The sequence below is a fragment of the Squalius cephalus genome, assembly GCF_949319135.1.
Source record: "Squalius cephalus genome assembly, chromosome: 8".
Classification (NCBI taxonomy): domain Eukaryota; kingdom Metazoa; phylum Chordata; class Actinopteri; order Cypriniformes; family Leuciscidae; genus Squalius; species Squalius cephalus.
In genome coordinates, this window is record NC_137129.1 from 26978781 (window position 1) to 27002583 (window position 23803).

The 23803-nt window shown below is 35.7% G+C and overlaps 1 protein-coding gene and 1 long non-coding RNA gene across 11 annotated transcripts in view; one reads left to right on the forward strand and one right to left on the reverse strand.

The window, feature by feature from the left end:
• thrb (thyroid hormone receptor beta) overlaps window positions 1-23803 on the forward strand; it is a 498010-nt gene that overhangs the window by 33735 nt on the left and 440472 nt on the right. The gene's annotated exons all lie outside the window — the stretch shown is intronic.
• Window positions 15944-21457, reverse strand: LOC307162863. The gene is made up of 5 exons (XR_013821980.1): window positions 20668-21457; window positions 20411-20438; window positions 20005-20251; window positions 19444-19605; window positions 15944-17557 (listed from the first exon to the last, which is right to left on the reverse strand). It is a non-coding gene; the product is annotated as an uncharacterized lncRNA (long non-coding RNA).

Consider the following 23803-nt stretch of genomic DNA (forward strand, 5'->3'; position numbering starts at 1 on the left):
ATTACTCCAGTCGTCACTGTCACATATCTTCAGAAATTATTCTAATATGATGATTGATACTCAAGAAACATTCATTATTATTTTAAATGTCGAAAACAGTTGTGTACAGTCTTTGATGAATAGAAAGTTCAAAAGAACAGCATTTATCTGAAATCTAAAGCTTTTGTAACGTTAAACACTACCGCTCAAAAGTTTTGGGTTAGTAATAATTAAAATTTTATTTTTGGGGGAAATAAATCAAATAAATCAGTACTTTTATTTATGAAGGATGAGTTAAACTGATCAACAGTTACGGTAAAGACATTTATAATGTTAAAAATATATTTGAAATATATGCTGTTCTTTTGAACTTTACATTCATCAAAGCATTTTGAAAAAAAAAAATCTGTACACAACTGTTTTCAACATTGAAAATAATAATGAATATTTATTGAGCATCAATCATCATATTAGTATGATTTCTGAAGGATCATGTGACACTGAAGACTGGAGTAATGATGCTGAAAACTCAACTTTGATCACAGAAATGAATTACTATGTAAAATATTTAAAAATTGAAAACAGCTGTTTTAAATTGGAATAATATTTCACAATATTACTGTTTTTGTTTGTATTTTTAATCAATAAATGCAGCCTTGGTGAGCAGAAGAGACTTCTCCTAAAAACATTAAAAATCTTACTGACCCCAAACTTTTGAACAATAATATATATATATATATATATATAATGTATGTGTGTGTATGTATGTATGTATGTATGTATATATATATATATATATATATATATAATATATAAATATACCGCCACCCTGGTGCCTTTAGGTAACTAAAGGCACCGGGGTTGCGGTACCACCGGCTTGGGCCCGTAATCGCTGCTCGCAGCTATATTTATTATTATTATTATTCTTCTCCGCATTTAATTGCATTTTTGAGGGCCTAAACATGCTCGAAAACTCACAAAACTTTGCACACGCATCAGAACTGGCGAAAATTTACATCTGATATAGGTTTCAGAATTGGACGGGGCAAAATGGCTCGATAGCGCCACCTATAAAATTTCAACGGAGTGCGCCTCCCGCAACGTTCCACGTACGTGCACGAAATTCGGTACATACATGTAATGACCTAATACCTACAAAAAAGTCTCTTGGAGCATAGCCCTAAACACAACAGGAAGTCAGCCATTTTGAACTTCCTCTCAGATTTTTGTGCAGTTTTTGCCATTTTCAGGCCTCGTACTTTAACGAACTCCTCCTACAGTTTTAATCTGATCATCTTCAAATTTGGTGAGTGTAATCTTAAGGCCTTTGCGACGTTAAATTGCGAAGATCTTGAGTTTTCGTCAAAGGGCGGGTCCTCGGCGGCCTGATAAATTTCGATGTTTCGCCATGAAACAGGAAGTTGTTGTAACTCAGGCATGGAATGTCCAATCTGCCCCAAACTTCACACGTTTGATAAGAGTTCTGTCCTGAACACATGACCATGCTCATATTCAGTTATAGTCATAGCGCCACCTGCTGGCAACAGGAAGTGACATGTTTAACACTGTTATGGACTCCTAATAACATATAAAAAAGTGCCAGCAAGTGCTAAACATGCTAACAACATACTAGAAGCATGCTAAAACATGCTAGCAAACTCTTAGCTAAGTGCTAAAGCATGCTATTATTGCAATTAAATAGGAATTTGCTGTAACTCAGGCATGGAATGTCCAATCTGCCCCAAACTTCACACTTTTGATAAGCGTTCTGTACTGAACACATCTACATGAGAATATTCAGTTATAGTAATAGCGCCACCTACTGGTAACAGGAAGTGTCATGTTTAACACGTTGATGCCATTCTAGCAACATGTTAAAAATGCCATTGACTTCTAAACATGCTAGAAACATGTTAAAACATGCTAGCAATACTTAGCTAAGTGCTAAAGCATGCTAATTCAATGAAACAGGATGTTGTTGTTACTCAAGAAGGCAATGTCCAATCTGCGCCAAACTTCACACTTTTAATAAACGTTCTATCCTGAACACATGACCATGCTCATATTCAGTTACAGTCATAGTGCCACCTGCTGGCAACAGGAAGTGACATGTTAAACACTGTTGTGGACATATAAAAACATATAAAAAAGTGCCAGCAAGTGCTAAACATGCTAACAACATACTAGAAACATGCTAAAACATGCTAGCAAACACTTAGCTAAGTGCTAAAGCATGCAAATGCTGCAATTAAATAGGAATTTGCTGTAACACAGGCATGGAATGTCCAATCTGCCCCAAATTTCACACGTTTGATAAGAGTCATGGCCTGAACACATCTACATGAGAATATTCAGTTATAGTAATAGCGCCACCTGCTGTCAACAGGAAGTGACATGTTTAACACTGTTGTGGTCTCCTAATAACATATAAAAAAGAGCCAGCAAGTGCTAAACAGGTTAGCAACATACTAGAAACATGCTAGCAAACACTTAGTTAAGTGCTAAAGCATGCTATTACTGCAATTAAATAGGAATTTGCTGTAACTCAGGCATGGAATGTCCAATCTGCCCTAAACTTCACACGTTTGATAAGAATCATGGCCTGAACACATGTCTATGCTCAAATTCAGTTATAGTAATAGCGCCACCTACTGGCAACAGGAAGTGACATGTTTAACACGTTGATGCCGTTCTAGCAACATGTTAAAAATGCCATTGAGTTCTAAACATGCTAGAAACATATTAAAACATGCTAGCAATACTTAGCTAAGTGCTAAAGCATGCTAATTCAATGAAACAGGACTTTGTTGTTACTCAAGAAGGCAATGTACAATCTACCCCAAACTTCACATGTTTGATAAGAGTTATCTCTTGAACACATGTCCATGCTCATATTTAGTTATAGTCATAGCGCCACCTGCTGGCAACAGGAAGTGACGTTTAACACTGTTCTTGACTCCTAATAACATATAAAAAAATGCCAGTAGGTGCTAAACATCCTACCAACATACTAGAGACATAATAAAACATACTAGCAAACACTTAGCTAAGTGCTAAAGAATGATATTACTGCAATTAAATATGAATTTGCTGTAACTCAGGCATGGAATGTCCAATCTGCCCCAAACTTCACACTTTTGATAAGCGTTCTGTCCTGAACACATGACCATGCTTATATTCAGTTACAGTAATAGCGCCACCTGCTGGCAACAGGAAGTGACATGTTTAACACTGTTATGGACTCCTAATAACATATAAAAAAGTGCCAGCAAGTGTTAAACATGCTAACAACATACTAGAAACATGCTAAAACATGCTAGCAAACTCTTAGCTAAGTGCTAAAGCATGCTATTATTGCAATTAAATAGGAATTTGCTGTAACTCAGGCATGGAATGTCCAATCTGCCCCAAACTTCACACTTTTGATAAGAGTCATGGCCTGAACACATCTACATGAGAATGTTCAGTTATAGTAATAGCGCCACCTACTGGCAACAGGAAGTGACATGTTTAACACGTTGATGCCGTTCTAGCAACATGTTAAAAATGCCATTGAGTTCTAAACATGCTAGAAACATATTAAAACATGCTAGTAATGCTTAGCTAAGTGCTAAAGAATGCTAATTCAATGAAACATGACTTTGTTGTTACTCAAGAAGGCAATGTCCAATTTGCACCAAACTTCACAAGTTTGATAAGAGTTCTGTCCTGAACACACATCCATGCTCATATTCAGTTATAGTCATAACGCCACCTACTGGCAACAGAAACTGACATGGTTAACACAGTAATGCAGTACTAACCACATAATTATTGTGTACTAAGCATGCTAGAAACAGACTAAACATGCTAGCAACACTTAGCTGAGTCATGAAGCATGCTATTATCACCATTATACAAAACATTTTGTAACTGACTTTGACATACTCTTACTATATATACCTCCTTAAATGTACATTTCCCAACCATGCTCTGTCTTCCTAAAGCCACCGAGTGTTGATGGCACGGGTGCGAGGGCCCTTTCATCGCTGCTTGCAGCTTTAATTATTATTATTATTCTTCTCCGCATTGAATTGCATTTTTGAGGGCCTAAACATGCGCGAAAACTCACGAAACTTTGCACACGCGTCAGAACTGGCGAAAATTTACATCTGATATAGGTTTCAGAATTGGACGGGGCAAAATGGCTCGATAGCGCCACCTATAAAAGTTCAACGGAGTGCGCCTCCTGCAACGTTCCACGTACGTGCACGAAATTCGGTACATACGTGTAATGACCTAATACCTACAAAAAAGTCTCTTGGAGCATAGCCCTAAACACAACAGGAAGTCAGCCATTTTGAACTTCCTCTCAGATTTTTGTGCAGTTTTTGCCATTTTCAGGCCTCGTACTTTAACGAACTCCTCCTACAGTTTTAATCTGATCATCTTCAAATTTGGTGAGTGTAATCTTAAGGCCTTTGCGACGTTAAATTGCGAAGATCTTGAGTTTTCGTCGAAGGGCGGGTCCTCGGCGGCCTTACAAATTTCGATGTTTCGCCATGAAACAGGAAGTTGCTGTAACTCAGGCATGGAATGTCCAATCTCCCCCAAACTTCACACGTTTGATAAGAGTTCTGTCCTGAACACATGGCCATGCTCATATTCAGTTATAGTCATAGCGCCACCTGCTGGCAACAGGAAGTGACATGTTTAACACTGTTATGGACTCCTAATAACATATAAAAAAGTGCCAGCAAGTGCGAAACATGCTAACAACATACTAGAAGCATGCTAAAACATGCTAGCAAACTCTTAGCTAAGTGCTAAAGCATGCTATTATTGCAATTAAATAGGAATTTGCTGTAACTCAGGCATGGAATGTCCAATCTGCCCCAAACTTCACACTTTTGATAAGCGTTCTGTCCTGAACACATCTACATGATAATATTCAGTTATAGTAATAGCGCCACCTACTGGCAACAGGAAGTGTCATGTTTAACACGTTGATGCCATTCTAGCAACATGTTAAAAATGCCATTGAGGTCTAAACATGCTAGAAACATGTTAAAACATGCTAGCAATACTTAGCTAAGTGCTAAAGCATGCTAATTCAATGAAACAGGATGTTGTTGTTACTCAAGAAGGCAATGTCCAATATGCGCCAAACTTCACACTTTTAATAAACGTTCTGTCCTGAACACATGACCATGCTCATATTCAGTTACAGTCATAGTGCCACCTGCTGGCAACAGGAAGTGACATGTTAAACACTGTTGTGGACATATAAAAACATATAAAAAAAGTGCCAGCAAGTGCTAAACATGCTAACAACATACTAGAAACATGCTAAAACATGCTAGCAAACACTTAGCTAAGTGCTAAAGCATGCTATTGCTGCAATTAAATAGGAATTTGCTGTAACACAGGCATGGAATGTCCAATCTGCCCCAAACTTCACACGTTTGATAAGAGTCATGGCCTGAACACATCTACATGAGAATATTCAGTTATAGTAATAGCGCCACCTGCTGTCAACAGGAAGTGACATGTTTAACACTGTTGTGGTCTCCTAATAACATATATAAAAGAGCCAGCAAGTGCTAAACAGGTTAGCAACATACTAGAAACATGCTAGCAAACACTTAGCTAAGTGATAAAGCATGCTATTACTGCAATTAAATAGGAATTTGCTGTAACTCAGGCATGGAACGTCCAATCTGCCCCAAACTTCACATGTTTGATAAGAATCATGGCCTGAACGCATGCCTATGCTCAAATTCAGTTATAGTAATAGCGCCACCTACTGGCAACAGGAAGTGACATGTTTAACACGTTGATGCCGTTCTAGCAACATGTTAAAAATGCCATTGAGTTCTAAACATGCTAGAAACATATTAAAACATGCTAGCAATACTTAGCTAAGTGCTAAAGCATGCTAATTCAATGAAACAGGACTTTGTTGTTACTCAAGAAGGCAATGTACAATCTACCCCAAACGTCACACGTTTGATAAGAGTTATCTCTTGAACACATGTCCATGCTCATATTTAGTTATAGTCATAGCGCCACCTGCTGGCAACAGGAAGTGACGTTTAACACTGTTCTTGACTCCTAATAACATATAAAAAAATGCCAGTAGGTGCTAAACATCCTACCAACATACTAGAGACATGCTAAAACATAATAGCAAACACTTAGCTAAGTGCTAAAGAATGATATTACTGCAATTAAATATGAATTTGCTGTAACTCAGGCATGGAATGTCCAATCTGCCCCAAACTTCACACTTTTGATAAGCGTTCTGTCCTGAACACATGACCATGCTTATATTCAGTTACAGTCATAGCGCCACCTGCTGGCAACAGGAAGTGACATGTTTAACACTGTTGTGGACTCCTAATAACATATAAAAAAGTGCCAGCAAGTGTTAAACATGCTAACAACATACTAGAAACATGCTAAAACATGCTAGCAAACTCTTAGCCAAGTGCTAAAGCATGCTATTATTGCAATTAAATAGGAATTTGCTGTAACTCAGGCATGGAATGTCCAATCTGCCCCAAACTTCACACTTTTGATAAGAGTCATGGCCTGAACACATCTACATGAGAATGTTCAGTTATAGTAATAGCGCCACCAACTGGCAACAGGAAGTGACATGTTTAACACGTTGATGCCGTTCTAGCAACATGTTAAAACATGCTAACAATGCTTAGCTAAGTTCTAAAGAATGCTAATTCAATGAAACATGACTTTGTTGTTACTCAAGAAGGCAATGTCCAATTTGCACCAAACTTCACATGTTTGATAAGAGTTCTGTCCTGAACACACATCCATGCTCATATTCAGTTATAGTCATAACGCCACCTACTGGCAACAGAAACTGACATGGTTAACACAGTAATGCAGTACTAACCACATAATTATTGTGTACTAAGCATGCTAGAAACAGACTGAACATGCTAGCAACACTTAGCTGAGTCATGAAGCATGCTATTATCACCATTATACAAAACATTTTGTAACTGACTTTGACATACTCTTACTATATATACCTCCTTAAATGTACATTTCCCAACCATGCTCTGCCTTCCTAAAGCCACCGAGTGTTGATGGCACGGGTGCGAGGGCCCTTTCATCGCTGCTTGCAGCTTTAATTTTATATGTTTTTATATGTCCACAACAGTGTTTAACATGTCACTTCCTGTTGCCAGCAGGTGGCACTATGACTGTAACTGAATATGAGCATGGTCATGTGTTCAGGACAGAACGTTTATTAAAAGTGTGAAGTTTGGCGCAGATTGGACATTGCCTTCTTGAGTAACAACAACATCCTGTTTCATTAAATTAGCATGCTTTAGCACTTAGCTAAGTATTGCTAGCATGTTTTAACATGTTTCTAGCATGTTTAGAAGTCAATGGCATTTTTAACATGTTGCTAGAATGGCATCAACGTGTTAAACATGACACTTCCTGTTACCAGTAGGTGGCGCTATTACTATAACTGAATATTCTCATGTAGATATGTTCAGGACAGAACGCTTATCAAAAGTGTGAAGTTTGGGGCAGATTGGACATTCCATGCCTGAGTTACAGCAAATTCCTATTTAATTGCAATAATAGCATGCTTTAGCACTTAGCTAAGAGTTTGCTAGCATGTTTTAGCATGCTTCTAGTATGTTGTTAGCATGTTTAGCACTTGCTGGCACTTTTTTATATGTTATTAGGAGTCCATAACAGTGTTAAACATGTCACTTCCTGTTGCCAGCAGGTGGCGCTATGACTATAACTGAATATGAGCATGGTCATGTGTTCAGGACAGAACTCTTATCAAATGTGTGAAGTTTGGGGCAGATTGGACATTCCATGCCTGAGTTACAGCAACTTCCTGTTTCATGGCGAAACATCAAAATTTGTCAGGCCGCCGAGGACCCGCCCTTCGACGAAAACTCAAGATCTTCGCAATTTAACGTCGCAAAGGCCTTAAGATTACACTCACCAAATTTGAAGATGATCAGATTAAAACTGTAGGAGGAGTTCGTTAAAGTACGAGGCCTGAAAATGTCAAAAACTGCACAAAAATCTGGGAGGAAGTTCTAAATGGCTGACTTCCTGTTGTGTTTAGGGCTATGCTCCAAGAGACTTTTTTGTAGGTATTAGGTCATTACATGTATGTACCGAATTTCGTGCACGTACGTGGAACGTTGCGGGAGGCGCACTCCGTTGAACTTTTATAGGTGGCGCTATCGAGCCATTTTGCCCCGTCCAATTCTGAAACCTATATCAGATGTAAATTTTCGCCAGTTCTGACGCGTGTGCAAAGTTTCGTGAGTTTTCGAGCATGTTTAGGCCCTCAAAAATGCAATTAAATGCGGAGAAGAATAATAAATATAGCTGCGAGCAGCGATTACGGGCCCAAGCCGGTGGCACCGCAACCCCGGAGCCTTTAGTTACCTAAAGGCACCGGGGATGGCGGTGCCGCCGGCTTTGGCCCTCCATCGCTGCTCGCAGCTATATTTATATTTATATATATATATATATATATATACACACACACACACACATATACATTATATATATATATATATATATATATATATATATATATATATATATATATGTATATGTGTGTGTGTGTGTGTGTGTATATATATATATAAGACAGAAAATATTACTTGTCTTACCTTATTCTGATTTTATGATACACTCAAAATATTCCACAACAAATCCTTTAAATTTAATGTCAAAATAAAAACGAAAGTAAGCAGTGTTGGTCTCACGTAACCCTCTCATTAGAATCAAAATGTTTCAATATTTGCGATGTATTTGGATGCTAAACTATTCTTTATTATAGGCTTTGTACTTCACTCGTGTTCCAATATCGATGGAAAAAATCATCCTCTTCACACGCGCAAAAATGTGCTTGGAAACATCACAGTGGAGCTTTGCTTTCTGTGAATGGTACAAATTGTACTACTGACTATTTAAACAGAGCAGTGTAATTCGTTTATGTTAGGTTGACTATTTTTATTATTATATTGTATTAGGGCTATAATGAACAGGCTGCGATGTCAAGATTGCAATTCTGGAATGTGTGTGTGTGTGTGTGACGCGGTTGCGGTTGAACAGTGGACACAAAAACATAAATAAAATGTTTTAGTTAATTCCTACATCCATAGGAATACATTGAAAATGCTCGCTCTACTCCGCACCATTATCAATGTCTGTGCGGACGTCTGTATTTTACTAGTATATAGTATACTATAGTTAGCGATTTAAAAGCCCTCAGCGGTGTCACACGTCGATTAACCGGTGGGAAAATTTTATCACAGTCACATCCCTAATATATTTATATATAAATACAATAGGCCTACCTGAAAGAAAATTTTACTTGCCCGACCAGAGTATAGCCTGATTAGAACGTCAATAACAAAAAAATAACTTGGGAGTCACTAAAACGAGAGATTATTCTAATTTCATTACATTCATTTTAAGTTGCAATCAGCAGTTAAATATGAATGTATTACTGATCAATGGTAACAAGGTTGCACTGCTGAGGCTCATGCTGCTTCTCCAGGAGAATTGTAAACAAATGAGCGCAGCACACAAAAAAGCAAACCAGTTAACAACATACTGACTATAAAAATTACAAATATGGAGTTTTTATATATTTTATAACATATGATAGAGTTAAGCAACCTCACTTGACGAGTAGGCAACTATTTCCTGAATACAATCACGATTGAAACTGTGACATTGATTTCATACAACAGGTTAATAAACAGTTACAATTAAGTCACTTACATTTTAGATGCAATATTGACTGTTTTTTTTCTGTTTCAGCAGCAAAAATAGTTAAACAAAGATCACAGCAGAACCACTGCGCATCTCACAGCAACTTGTTTTCTCATTACTGAATGATTCAGCTTTTTGAAACGAATCGGTTGACTTAAAGATTCAATGGTCAATCCATAAACATCTGTCTCAATCATGAATGACTCAGTCATTGGAACGAATCGTTTGAACGAATTAATCAATGACTCGCTCATTAAGATGGTCGCCTGGCGACACCTAATAGCGGTTTAGTGTTATGTTTAAAAGTATCATTTTTTCCAACGTGCACCATTATCAATGTCCGTGCGGACGTCCGTTTTTTACTTTCACTTTTATATTAGCGATTTAAAAGCACCCGCTCGTGTCACACGTCGATTAACCGATGGGAAAATATCCTTACAGTCATATACCTAATAAATTTATATTTAAATACAATAGGCCTACCTAGTAAAACGTTTTATATACTATTTTGATATCCTTTTGGACACAAGAGGGCAGTATAGCCCTATGTTTGCTTTTTTGTTGAACCAAATAGCACTAATAGCCTGTTTTTAACTTTTTCATACTTCTTGAATTGCAAAAACAGAATAAAATAGGTTTAGTTCTAATATTTGTATAATTTTATATAAAAATAAATGGTGTATAATTACATTTTTAGAAGTTATGAGATGTTTCCTGCTTCCTTTTTGACATTAATTTAATCCCTCGCCATAGCAAAACCGTTTGAGATATTCAATATCTGTTTACAATTTAGCATCATTAATATATTTTTATCATGTTGAAAAAGTTTGGTGGGAATAAAATAAACCTTTTAGGAGGAGTAACTAAAAACTCAGAGGCTGATTTAACAAAAAATCCATATTCAGACCAAAATATCTGACTTCCTGTTGGTTGCAGCTAATGCCTGTAAATTAGAAAGTTGTCCGGCTCGATGAGACCAATATACGTACTGATTTTTGTAATTGTGGGTAAAACTAACCCCCCCACTTTTGTCAAAAACATTTTGAAAGTGACACACTGCCTGCTGCCAGTTGGTGGCGCTATAACTTTGACCCACAATAGTCACATCCATCTGATCGGCCTCTTACCACGAACACACTGCTGAAGTTTCATCAAGATCAGTTAATGTGTGCAGAAGTTATAACACTTCGTGTTTCTCTTTTCTCGCCATAAATTTGTGTCCTCGCCACGGCCAAACCGTTTGAGATATCAAAAATCCGTCCGCAATTTAGCATCCTCAATGTCTTGACTTCATGCACACCGAGTTTGGTGGCGATTTAATTAATTCTCTAGGAGAAGTGTTTCAAATTCCACAGCAAGCGTTCTCCAAACAACCCATAATTGCCGACTTCCTGTTGGGCTGGCGTAAAATTTAGAGCACGAAAGTTGTTCGGCCCGATGAGATCTATATGTGTACCGAGTTTCATATCATTACATGCAAGTGTGTTTGATTTATGGACAAGTGTTCGGATCCCGTTCCAGGGGGCGCTGTTGAGCCCCCCTGCCACGCCCGGGTACCAGCTTCAGCCCGGCCCTGATGGCCGCGGGTTCTGACCTGTGTGCAAAGTTTCAAGAGTTTTTGAGCACGTTAAAGGCCCCAAAAGCCCCTGAAACCTTGAAAAACAGGAATTTTAAACAAATCTCACTCAAAAGACAAATCCCCCCACCCCTCACACACACAGAGACGCAGAGGCAGAGAGAGAGAGGGAGAGAATTCTCCCAAAAATTCAAACCAAAATATCTCACTTCCTGTTGGTCACAGCTTATGACTATAAATTAGAAAGTTGTCCGGCTTGATGAGAACAATATACATAACGATTTTTGTGACTCTTCTTAAAACTAAGCCCCCATTTTTGACTAAAGGTGGCGTTACTGAGCCCCTCACCACGCCCGTTTCTGAAACTTTGCACATGTCTACTGGATAATAAATGTGATGTGTCTGTCGAGTTTCATCCAATTTCAAGTATGTTAAGAGTCTCAAAAGCATCCGAAAAGAATATTAAAGTTTGATGCGTTGCCACGGCAACAGTATCTAAGATATAAATAATCCTTTCACAGGTCTACATCTGCCGTGTGTCTACATTATACACATAAAGTTTTAAGAAAATCGGGTAAAAATAAGAGGGTGATTTCAAACCATTTTGAAAGTGACACATTTTCTGTTGCCAGTTGGTGGCGCTATAACTTTGACTCACAATAGTCACATCCATGTGATCGGCCTCTTACAACGAACACACTGCTGAAGTTTCATCAAGATCAGTTAATGTATGCAGAAGTTATAACACACGTCCTGTGTCCCATTATTCGCCATAAATTCGTTTCCTCGCCACGGCCAAACCGTTCGAGATATCAAAAATCCGTTCGCAATTTAGCATCCTCAATGTCTTGACTTCATTCACACCGAGTTTGGTGGTGATCGGATGAATTCCCTAGGAGGAGTATTTCACATTCCATTATATGCGTTTTCCAAACAACGTATAATATCCGACTTCCTGTTGGGCTGGTGTAAAACTTAGAGCACGAAAGTTGTTCGGCCCGATGAGATCTATATGTGTACTGAGTTTAATATTATTACATGCAAGCGTGTTTGATTTATGGACCAAGTTTTCAGACACCATTGCAGGGGGCGCTGTCGAGCCCCCTTGCCACGCCCGGGTACCAGCTTCAGTCCGGCCCTGATGGCCGCGGGTTCTGACGTGTGTGCAAAATTTCAAGAGTTTTTGAGCATGTTAAAAAAAAATTGTTTTCTGCAGTTTTCTTCAGTTTTTCTGCAAAAGAACATCGCTAGTATAATAATGTAGCTAGTGTTGTCACAATACTAAAATTATGAATTATATATGATACTAGACAAAAATACCTTGATACCGATACTGAATCGATACCACAGGAAAAAAAAAACTAAAACAATAAAAGTAAGTTGAAACAGTTGAAAAATATGAGAGAACTTACAATACATTGTTTTATAAATTAAAAAACAAACAAAAAACAAACAAACGTAAAACTCACTTGACCAGCATGTTCTACCCTGCTTGTTGACCATTCCCTCCCCTTTATTAAATAAAATAATAATAATAATTACATACCAGTGTGTACGTTTGCAACATTAACATTTTATCAGTCATTGTTAACATTTGTTAACCTTTCACAATTCTGAACAGGTTGGGATGACCAAAATCTGATTTCAAGATGAATGTAATTTTATAATTACAATATAGATAATCAATTTAATTTTATCTTTGTTATTAAAAATAAGCAAAAATGAAAATGACAAACAATATGACAAATACTATAAGAGACACAAATAAAATAAACAGTGCTTAATTTCTTTTTTGAATGCTACTGTCAAAAAGACCTACTGTAGCTGAAAAAATTAAGTCTTTACTCTATAAATTAAAAGACTGATTCTTAATAAATATGAAATTTATGTGATTGTCTATTTTCTTTTGTTGTTGGATTAACTTTATCACACACACACACACACACACACACACACACACACACACACACACACACACACACACACACAGAATATTAGGCTGCTGATCCGGCCCTTTAAGACCTGCACATACCCAATACATTGGAACACATACATCGTACATACACGTACGATTTCTTTTTACAAACGGTTTGCGTTCACTAAAGACACTATGGGTGTATGTGTGTCGTGATGCTGTATTATTCTGCTAGTTAAAAATGTATTATGCAGTAACTTAATATTGCTCTGAGCGTGTGCGTGTGACAGTGATTCATGTGCATACATGTCAGTCAGCTCCACATTGCACGTCAAGTTCGAAGAGAGCTTTATTCAGTCCATATTCAATTCTGATTTTGGCCGCCTCTCAAATGGGTTAAACCATAGATATTACCCAAGAAGTGCAAGTAAATGCGCTAGAAATCCGCGTTCATTCAAGGATGTGCATTTATTGCATGGACAGAGAAAGCACTGACACCTGCAGGATTTCATCTGATGGTAAATAAGCATATCTATAGGCATTTTTAAATCTGAAAACTCCAAAAAGCAACGAAATTCTGGTTGCGCTGCATGGTTGTTCTCTCGATACTCGAAAACGACGGAGTCCAACGGCATGGGCGAAGGTATAATGTGTGCATTAAATTGTATGAAATAATCCCGAAAAAAGCGCAAACACAGCAGAGATGGCAAGTTCAGCGGCTAGGATTAGCTGAGGTGACGTGACGCTAACAGACAGCAGACAAATGGCTATTAGTCAGCAGCTGCAATCCACCTTTCAATCAAAGTGGCCATGACCTTAATTATGCAGTTATTTTAGGCTTAACATAATTTAACCCTCTGGGTATTTTGAGGTGTTTTCTGGGCCCTGGAGGTGTTCTGACATGCTCTGACATTTGTGCTTATTTCTGTTACTTGTGACATTTTAATGGCTTAACCCTCTGATGGTCCTCGGTCAGTTCTGACCGAATAATTTTCTGTTTTGAAATTTTAAAAATCACAGCTTCATCGGAAGGTTATGAAACTTGGTGACTTTTCTGGCATTAGGTATGTGAATACAAAAAAAAATTGAGGTCATGATCCGAGCATGCTAAGTGGTCGTAAAAAAAATAGTCACACTCGTGGTCTTCGGTCAAAAATGACCGACCCATAGGAAATGAATGGGAAATTTACAAAAACACAAAAATTCTCTGAATTTTTGTCTGTACAATCTACAAATCGGACACGATTCTAAAAAAAAGTACACCGCAGTAAAGGGGTGACACTCTACAACATCAAGAGTGCAAAAAATTCACACCCACCCACACACACACACATACAAACACACGTTTATACACATACACACCAATAAATTCAGATTACAAAAATCTGTTTTGAATTTTTAAAAATCACAGCTTCATCAGAATGTTACGAAACTTGGTGACTTTTCTGGCATTAGGTATGTGAACACACAAAAAAATTGAGTTCATGATCCGAGCATGCTAAGTGGTCGTAAAAAAATTAGTTATGATTTTGGTCTTCGGTCAAAATTACCCCCATAGGAAATGAATGGGAAATTGACAAAAACACAAAAATTCTCTACAAATCAGCCACGATGCAGAAAAAAAATGCTCAGCAATGAAGGGGTGAAGCTCTAAAACATCAAGAGTGAAAAACATAACATAACTAATAATTATAATTAATATATGTATATATAATTAATATAATAATTATTAAAATTATTAAAATAATAATTAATAAAATATTATAAACCTTGGCAAAAAGTATTATTTGAGAATTTCTAAAAAAATACATTCAATCCACATCTTAAAAGTAAGTAATTTGGTCCAAAAACAACTAGAATTCACAAACATCTCCATTTAGAGCTATACAGGCATCTAGTGGTAAACCCATGCAATATCATGTTTTATTTAATTTTATGATTAATAAATTGATGAATTTTTTTTTATTTTATTTTTTTTCTGAAAGCCTAGTCTCTATTTTACCCGAAAATACTGCATAGAAATTTTTTTTTTTAAATCAAAAAAAAAAAAAAACAAACATTATTTTCAATGTCAAAAAATGGACTATAAATATTGCATAAATATTAATAAGTTCAATCAAATTGTCTCAAAATTCTAAATTAAAAAGAATAAATATTATAGAACAAAAATAAATTGCATGGGTTTTTACTGGGATGGAGGAAGTTTCATTTTTAGGTGTCCGGTCATTTATGACCGGGAAGGCCCCCAGTGTGACTGCTAAACGAAGACCATCAGAGGGTTAAGTCTAATTACACTGTATTCAGCACAAACTCTGCTACAAAAATATGCAAGCAGCATGTATGTAAAAGTTTGTAGTTTTGAGATAATGACGTTTATGCGTGGTTTGTGAAAATAAAAGGTCATGAAACCCATACTGATTATTTCTTCACAAGACTTTTGAAAATTGTATCATGTACCCTAGAATATTTACTTCAAAACTATGTGAAAATCATCCTGCGTACTCATTCAGATAAAACAATTTATTGATTTAAAATTTGTGAGACATGTTTTGTGTAAGAAAGCTGTATGCGAGGAGGCGTGAATCATCATTAATACTGATGTGTTTCACACCTGAGAAAGACAAAGGCCCTCCCATAATGGCCCTGTTGGAAACTTTTTATTCCTTCATCGAAGCAAAAACCAGGAGACTTGAGATGGATCTTATAAGCAGAAGAGATTTATTCTTCAGAGTCTGTAGTTCATCATCATCAAGTCTAACTCATAATACAGTATTCATTGTAATTATACTTTTCAAAGAGGGGAGGGATTACATAGAGGTGAAGACTCTGAATAAAGCATGTAAATGAGTATAAAGGTTAACCTTCTGAAGTCGGCAAACGCGCCCGCGCGTTTTGCTGGATTTTCTTCACATTGTAGAACTATAAACTTAAATTACTCCGTCATTTATGGTCATACAGTAAAAAGAAATATAAAAAAAGACCCATACAGAAATGTAATATATGTCAATATATGTAAATTACATATATAATGTTAGTGCCCATGTATGTCTGCTGCATATATGAGAATATATGCAAAATTCATATATGTAAAACACATATACATATATGAAACATATATTTCAAAATATATCAAAAATGGCCGTTTTCATGTAAGTGCCATATATTTTCCCGTATATGCACATAAATGTGAAATATATGTAAGACGCATATATGTATACACGCATATATGGCGCATATATGTATACACGCATATATGGCGCATATATGTATACACGCATATATGGCGCATATATGTATACACGCATATATGACGCATATATGTATACACGCATATATGACGCATATATTTATACATGCATATATGTACTTATTTCTATAGTACATACTTTCACATGTATTAGGGATACAAACCTTATATCTGAATGCCTTGAAATTAAATGCCTATAGTTGGAGATTGTCTATTGTGTGAATACCAAATATAGTATTTTAATACAATAATGCAGTGTTTTCTTTGTCATTTTTGACAAATACATCCACAAAGTACCATAACCATATGCCACAGCTTTAAAAATGCATCAGTATCACATGCATGTACACTGTAAAACTTTTCACTGTAAATTTACAGTTAAATACTGGCAGCTGGGTTGCTATCCACATACTGTATTTTTACAACACTACTACAGTAAACAGCATTTACAGTACTCCACTGTAATTACCAAATACAGCATATACCACATTTTACATTAAACTTGTCGACAGCAATAAATTGTATTTTTACAGGGAATACTGCTTTTATTATTACATAATTAAAATATTATACTTTAAGGTTTCATAAGAGTAGTCACACTAGGAAAAAGAAAACATTTTCTGGGTTTTAAAACATTTATTTAGTTAAATTGCCTTCTGTGAACATGTTGGCTGAATTACTTTTTAAACATAAAATGCAATTTTAACACTTAAACAGGTAACAGTTAGCACTTAATTAAAGGAATAGTTCACCCAAAAATTTAAATTAGCACATGATTTACTCACCCTCAAGTCATCCTAGGTGTATATGACATTATTCTTTCAGACGAATACAATCAGAGTTCTATTAAAAAATGTCCTGGCTCTTCCAAGCTTTATAACGACCATAGTCCATAAAAGTGCAAACGAAATCCCATTCAAAGTCTGCAAGGTTTCGCAGAAGTGAGGACACCTGTAGGCTTACAGTGGTGTTCTTGTTTTGCACAACTTGGCCAGTTTTCTTTGAAGTTACTTGTCCTTTCTTTGTTTTTGATCCACGTTCAGGATTGATGTCAAGAAAGCGTCTAAAAGGCAGAAAAAAACAACAATTAAATATTATTAACTGAGTGTATATATTTTGACAAAGAGAGACAGCACAAAAGCGGTCTAAAACTGAACAACATGAAAAAAATAAAATAAATGCAATGTTGGATGTTGTGAAAAAAAAATGCAATGTTGGATGTTGTGATCAATAACTGATATTTTTTCTGCCCTGGTAAAATACATCAACTCAATGTGTCTGTTTACATGCACACTGTCAACTAACTAAATTTTTGGAAGTGGGGTTGCCAGATTTAAAGTTTTATTCTACAACTTTTGTCTACTCATCACCCAGCTCATTAACAATATCATGCCCTCATCCGGTGCCATCAGAGTATCAGTGGAAAGGCAGTCTTTAGACTCTCCGTTTATATAGAGCACACACTGCCAGAATCCAGCCCAAACCTTTGTGACAGAAATAATTTAACTTAATTGCAAGCCTTGCAAGATTATTGCATATATGACAACATGATTTACCAGACTAAATGCATGTTTGCACCCAAAAATTTTAATTCTGTCATTATTACTCACCCTCAAGACTTTTGTTCATCTTCGGGACACAAATGAAGATATTTTTGATGAAATCTGATAGTTTTGTCCTTCCATTGATATCAATATCATTGCAACTGTCAAAGCCCAGAAAAGTGGTAAAAACATTGGTAAATATATAGCTACAGTGGTTCAACCTAAATATTATGAAGCAGGGTTTCTGCACATTTTTTAAAGTCAAATTTAAGGCTTTTTAAGACCCGAAGAAATCAAAATTAATACCATGCATTAGGGGTGAGCAATATTGACAAAATATGTCTCGATCGATATTTTCAAAGTTTTCTTGATAATAATTAGATAACATTTTACGGATTGTGTTTCTGTGCTTGGTGCCATGGCTTGTTTAGGCCTGTTGACAGCTGACTGACAAAGATATTCATATTCTATGCAGTGGTCAGTTTACAGCAGTGACAGAAATTAACATTTTTTATTAAGGGGTAATATATTTGCCACCTTAAATTGATTTCAAGGGGCATTTTCACCTATATACGGACATTTGTAGATGTTTCAACAAGATATCTTTCACATCTACTGCAGTCAGATTCACCCGTGTTCACTCTGAAGGAATCACTCACATGGCTGGGCACTTGTATGACACATCAAGGATGTTAAGAGGCTAAAAGCAGGTTTAAAAATTGAAGTCAACAGGGTGCAAATTTTAAAAAGAGGATAACACGGTGTAGGCAACACCGATTTTTGTCGTTGTTCTCTGTATTGACAGCACTCCAAATTTACAAAAAAATTAGCTCAATGTTAAAATTGACCGGAGTTCTCCTTTAAGGTTGCACTAGTTACATGGATTATTTAAACAATGTTTTTACTAGCTTTCTGGGCCTTAAAAGTTGCAAAGACGTTGCTGTCTATGGGTGGTTCAGAAACCTCTCAGATTTCATCAAAAATATCTTAATTTGTGTTCTGAAGATGAACGAAGGTCTTACAGGTTTGGAACGACATGAGGGCGAGTAATTAATGACAGAATTTTCACTAATCCTTCAACTGAAAACAACTTGCACCGATATATCTTAAAATATATGACTGCCACTGTTTTATCTCAAGATGCACACCAGTAATGTTTTTTTTTTTTTTAATGATACATTATTATAAAAGCTGCTTAAATACCCTAATTTTATTAAGGCCTAGACCTGGCTTAAGCTAAGCCCTGTATGGAAACCAGGGCCATATTGTTCATACCAGTAGTCAACATAATAAATACTGTCAAGTCAAGGTTAGTGACACAATTCAGTCTAATATATATATATATATATATATATATATATATATATATATATATATATGAATGGCAAATATGCCAATGACTAACCTCTGACCAAACTCAAGGTGCTGCCTCTTCCTGGTACTGCAAGCTGAAGTTATAGGAGGAGGCAAACAGCGCTGCCAGGCCAGTGATGAAGAGGCTGTGATCCTTCACACACACCTTGACCTTCCAAACTTAATATCCAGCACTGGTTGCTTAGAGATTGACCTGTAATGGAATAAAAAAGAAAATAAAAAAAAGAATAAATAAATAATATTAATAATTAAAATAACTACTGTGGGTTCCACTGTGGTTCGATGTAGTTGTCTATTCATAGTTCTATGAATTAAATTTTTCAACTAAAAATTAAAATTGGTTAGAATGCTAAAATGCACTGGCATATAATTTTGTTTGTTTTAAGCATAAACTCACTTAATTTTGACTTATTCTTTCAGAAAATAAGACAATTTTTACGTGTCTAATAAATGCTTCTTCATGTAAGAATTGTAGATATCTGGACTGGAAACAAAATAAAAACACTAATTAAGAAAAACATATTTTGCAGTAGGGTGAGTAAATGATGGCTTTTCATTTTAGGTTTCATCTACCCCTTTAATGTTTACATACCAGGAAATAAGTCGTGGACTTTCTGGCAAATGTAGATTGCTGGACATCAGCGATGCAAATTTCTGAAACAATTTTTAAAAAGGACAGCACAACCTTGATCAACAGAACCCAAAACATAAAACATATTACAAATTAATGAGATTTGCTGAATAATCTCTACTTATCTGCTTGAAGGATAACACCGTCTAACTTCTTTGAATTAGGGAGTAGTTGTAGGACCATGGGATGGCAATCAGGAACAGGCCTACTACATTTGAAAACAGCATTAGGAACATGGATTTTCATGTGCTAGCAAAATTCTGACAACGATTCAAAAGCACGATCACAGAACTGACAGAATTTGACAGCATTTTTTTTTTTTTTTACAACATAGACTATAACTGTAACACTACTTAAAAGCACTTACATTAACAATGGCCATCAGATTACAAAGCCTAAAACGAAAAAAATATCAAATGCACGTCATGCAAATAGCATGGTAAAGGTTGTCTATTATATGAAATGTCGAAGTTAACGTTACTTGGTAAACAGGTGGAACAGAGTCAGTGAATTGCTTGCGCGGCCACGGTAGTAAACCGCGTTCGCAAAATCAAACCAAATACGTGAAAACAATGTAGAAATGCGAACGCAAAAAAAAAAAAAAAAACTTATATATTGGCTTACCGTATCACTCAGTTGAACAATTCTCCATCTTCTCAAACTCTAAATCCCACTTATCGTCACGCGCAGGTTAGATTATTCAATGACAAATTCTTCCATCCGTCTTCAGGTAGCTGCTACCGTTAACGTCGTCCATTTTCTGCTGCGTCACAGGCAACTAATGTTTGAAACACGAACCGAACCGAACCGAACCTCAAAAAAGCTTTAAAATTGCTCACAGATTCGCAGACATTGTTTATCTTGATAACAGGAATGATTATTTGTTCAGTTGAATCCCGCTGACAAAACGAGTTTGCCTGTTGTAGCTGCCTAACGTTACTGTCTGCTCGCATGACGCGTCACATTTGAACTGAATTGAGCGCGAAAGAAATCAATCCCACAATGCAATGCCTTTTCAGTCAGTATGATGGTAACGAATTTATCAGGACGAAAACATAAATGTGCTGTATATTTACAGCTGTTCTGTAAAAGATACAGCTTAATACTGTATTATGGAAATACAGTAGCCTACAATTCTGTAAGAAATTCGTTGTAAATTTACAGTAAAGGGTTACAGTGTATGTTTACATACATTTATTAAATATGTTGAAAACAAATATGTATGTCACATATTTATAATTAATGTTGTCCATATATGCGAGAAACCAATACTATACTGTAATATATGCAGATATATGGTATCATATATGGATGAACTCAAATATTTTCTTCACATGTTTGGACACATACATGTTCATATATGCTGCAGGCATATATTGTGTTCTCAGATAAGTCAAATATATGTATAGATATATGTTGCAGTCATATATTGTGTTCTCAGATAAGTCAAATATATGTATAGATATATGTTGCAGTCATATATTGTGTTCTCAGATAAGTGAAATATATGTATAGATATATGTTGCAGTCATATATTGTGTTCTCAGATAAGTCAAATATATGTATAGATATATGTTGCAGTCATATATTGTGTTCTCAGATAAGTGAAATATATGTATAGATATATGTTGCAGTCATATATTGTGTTCTCAGATAAGTCAAATATATGTATAGATATATGTTGCAGGCATATATTGTGTTCTCAGATAAGTGAAATATATGTATAGATATATGTTGCAGTCATATATTGTGTTCTCAGATAAGTCGAATATATGTATAGATATATGTTGCAGTCATATATTGTGTTCTCAGATAAGTGAAATATATGTAGAGATATATGTTGAACATATATTGTGTTCTCAGATAAGTCGAATATATGTATAGATATATGTTGCAGTCATATATTGTGTTCTCAGATAAGTCGAATATATGTATAGATATATGTTGCAGTCATATATTGTGTTCTCAGATAAGTCGAATATATGTATAGATATATGTTGCAGGCATATATTGTGTTCTCAGATAAGTCGAATATATGTATAGATATATGTTGCAGGCATATATTGTGTTCTCAGATAAGTCGAATATATGTATAGATATATGTTGCAGTCATATATTGTGTTCTCAGATAAGTCGAATATATGTATAGATATGTTGCAGGCATATATTGTGTTCTCAGATAAGTCGAATATATGTATAGATATATGTTGCAGGCATATGTGTTCTCAGATAAGTCGAATATATGTATAGATATATGTTGCAGGCATATATTGTGTTCTCAGATAAGTCGAATATATGTATAGATATATGTTGCAGTCATATATTGTGTTCTCAGATAAGTCAAATATATGTATAGATATTATGTTGCAGGCATATATTGTGTTCTCATACAAGTCAAATATATGTATAGATATATGTCATGCTATTTAAAATATAAGTACATATATGGCCATATATTACATTTTTGTATGGGGAATCTGTGATATTTCTACTTTTGTATGTGTCCACTTACAATCAAATCAAAACACTGTGCTTTTGTAAAATAAAGAAAATAAACAGGGTTTATATGCCTCTCCGTCGCGGTGAACTTTTTTTTTCTTGAGCACGTCTATAAACTGAAACAAAACTCAGCGAATACTTGTCACACATTAATGAGCCATATACCTTTATAAACATTTAAGTGTGTACTTTTAAATGATCGGATTCAAACTGAAAACAAATATTCTCTGTTTAAGTAATTTGTATAAAACCAACAAGATGTCCAGCTTCTCAAACGCTTCCTAATTATTTTTAATTTGAACACGCCCACTCGCGCAAAAGATATTCACATGCAAATCTCCACATGGAACGCGAACGCGCTCATTACCTCAAAAACAAAGCACCAAAACACTTCACAAGTCTCTGCTTTTCGTTGAGATTGAAAGGCGCACCGTGAGCTTACATTGGATTTAGGCTACCTCAGAAGAAGAAGAACGCTATTTGAAGACAAGAAAGATGTAAGGTAAGAAATTCTTACATATTAGTTTGTTATTGTTGCATAAATTTCACATTGCAGTTGAACTGTTGCTAGATATATGGTGAATATTATTATATTTAGACCCGTGTTTACTGTGACTGTGTTTGTGGATATCTGCTCAAACGTAGATATGTGTGTAGTAACCATAATGTTTTATATTTGAGCGCGATCGCGTTTGAATGTATCATATTTTGGATCGCGATCGCGTTTGAATATGGAAGCTTATGTGTAGCAATATTCAATTTGAAATGTAATATGCAAAATGACAATGCAATATGTAAAATGGCAATGCATTTCTGATTTTAAATTTTAATTTCCCCATACATTTGTGCAATGTTTGGTGCAAAATGAAAATGAAAATTCAATTATATAATTTACATTTGCCATTTCATACACTAGTTTTAATATGTAAATTGAATACATTTTAACACTTTATAAGTTGCAAAATTAAAATTAAAATGTATTACAGAAATGATTAGATATGTTTAACATGTTCAAGCAAAAACTGTGGCAAAATTGTAATTTAAATGTAATTTTTTCTTAATTGCATTTACACTCACAGTTAAGACACTTGCGATTGCATTTCCATTAAGTGTCACGCAATGAATGTAGCAAAATTCAATGTGCAATTTGAAAATGCATTCTGAGCCGATCACGTGCCCGTTACCTCGGCAACAGGTAAACATAGGCTTTGGTGCGTATTTTGAGGTGTTGGAAGGAAACAGGGCGGCGGCAGAGCTGATA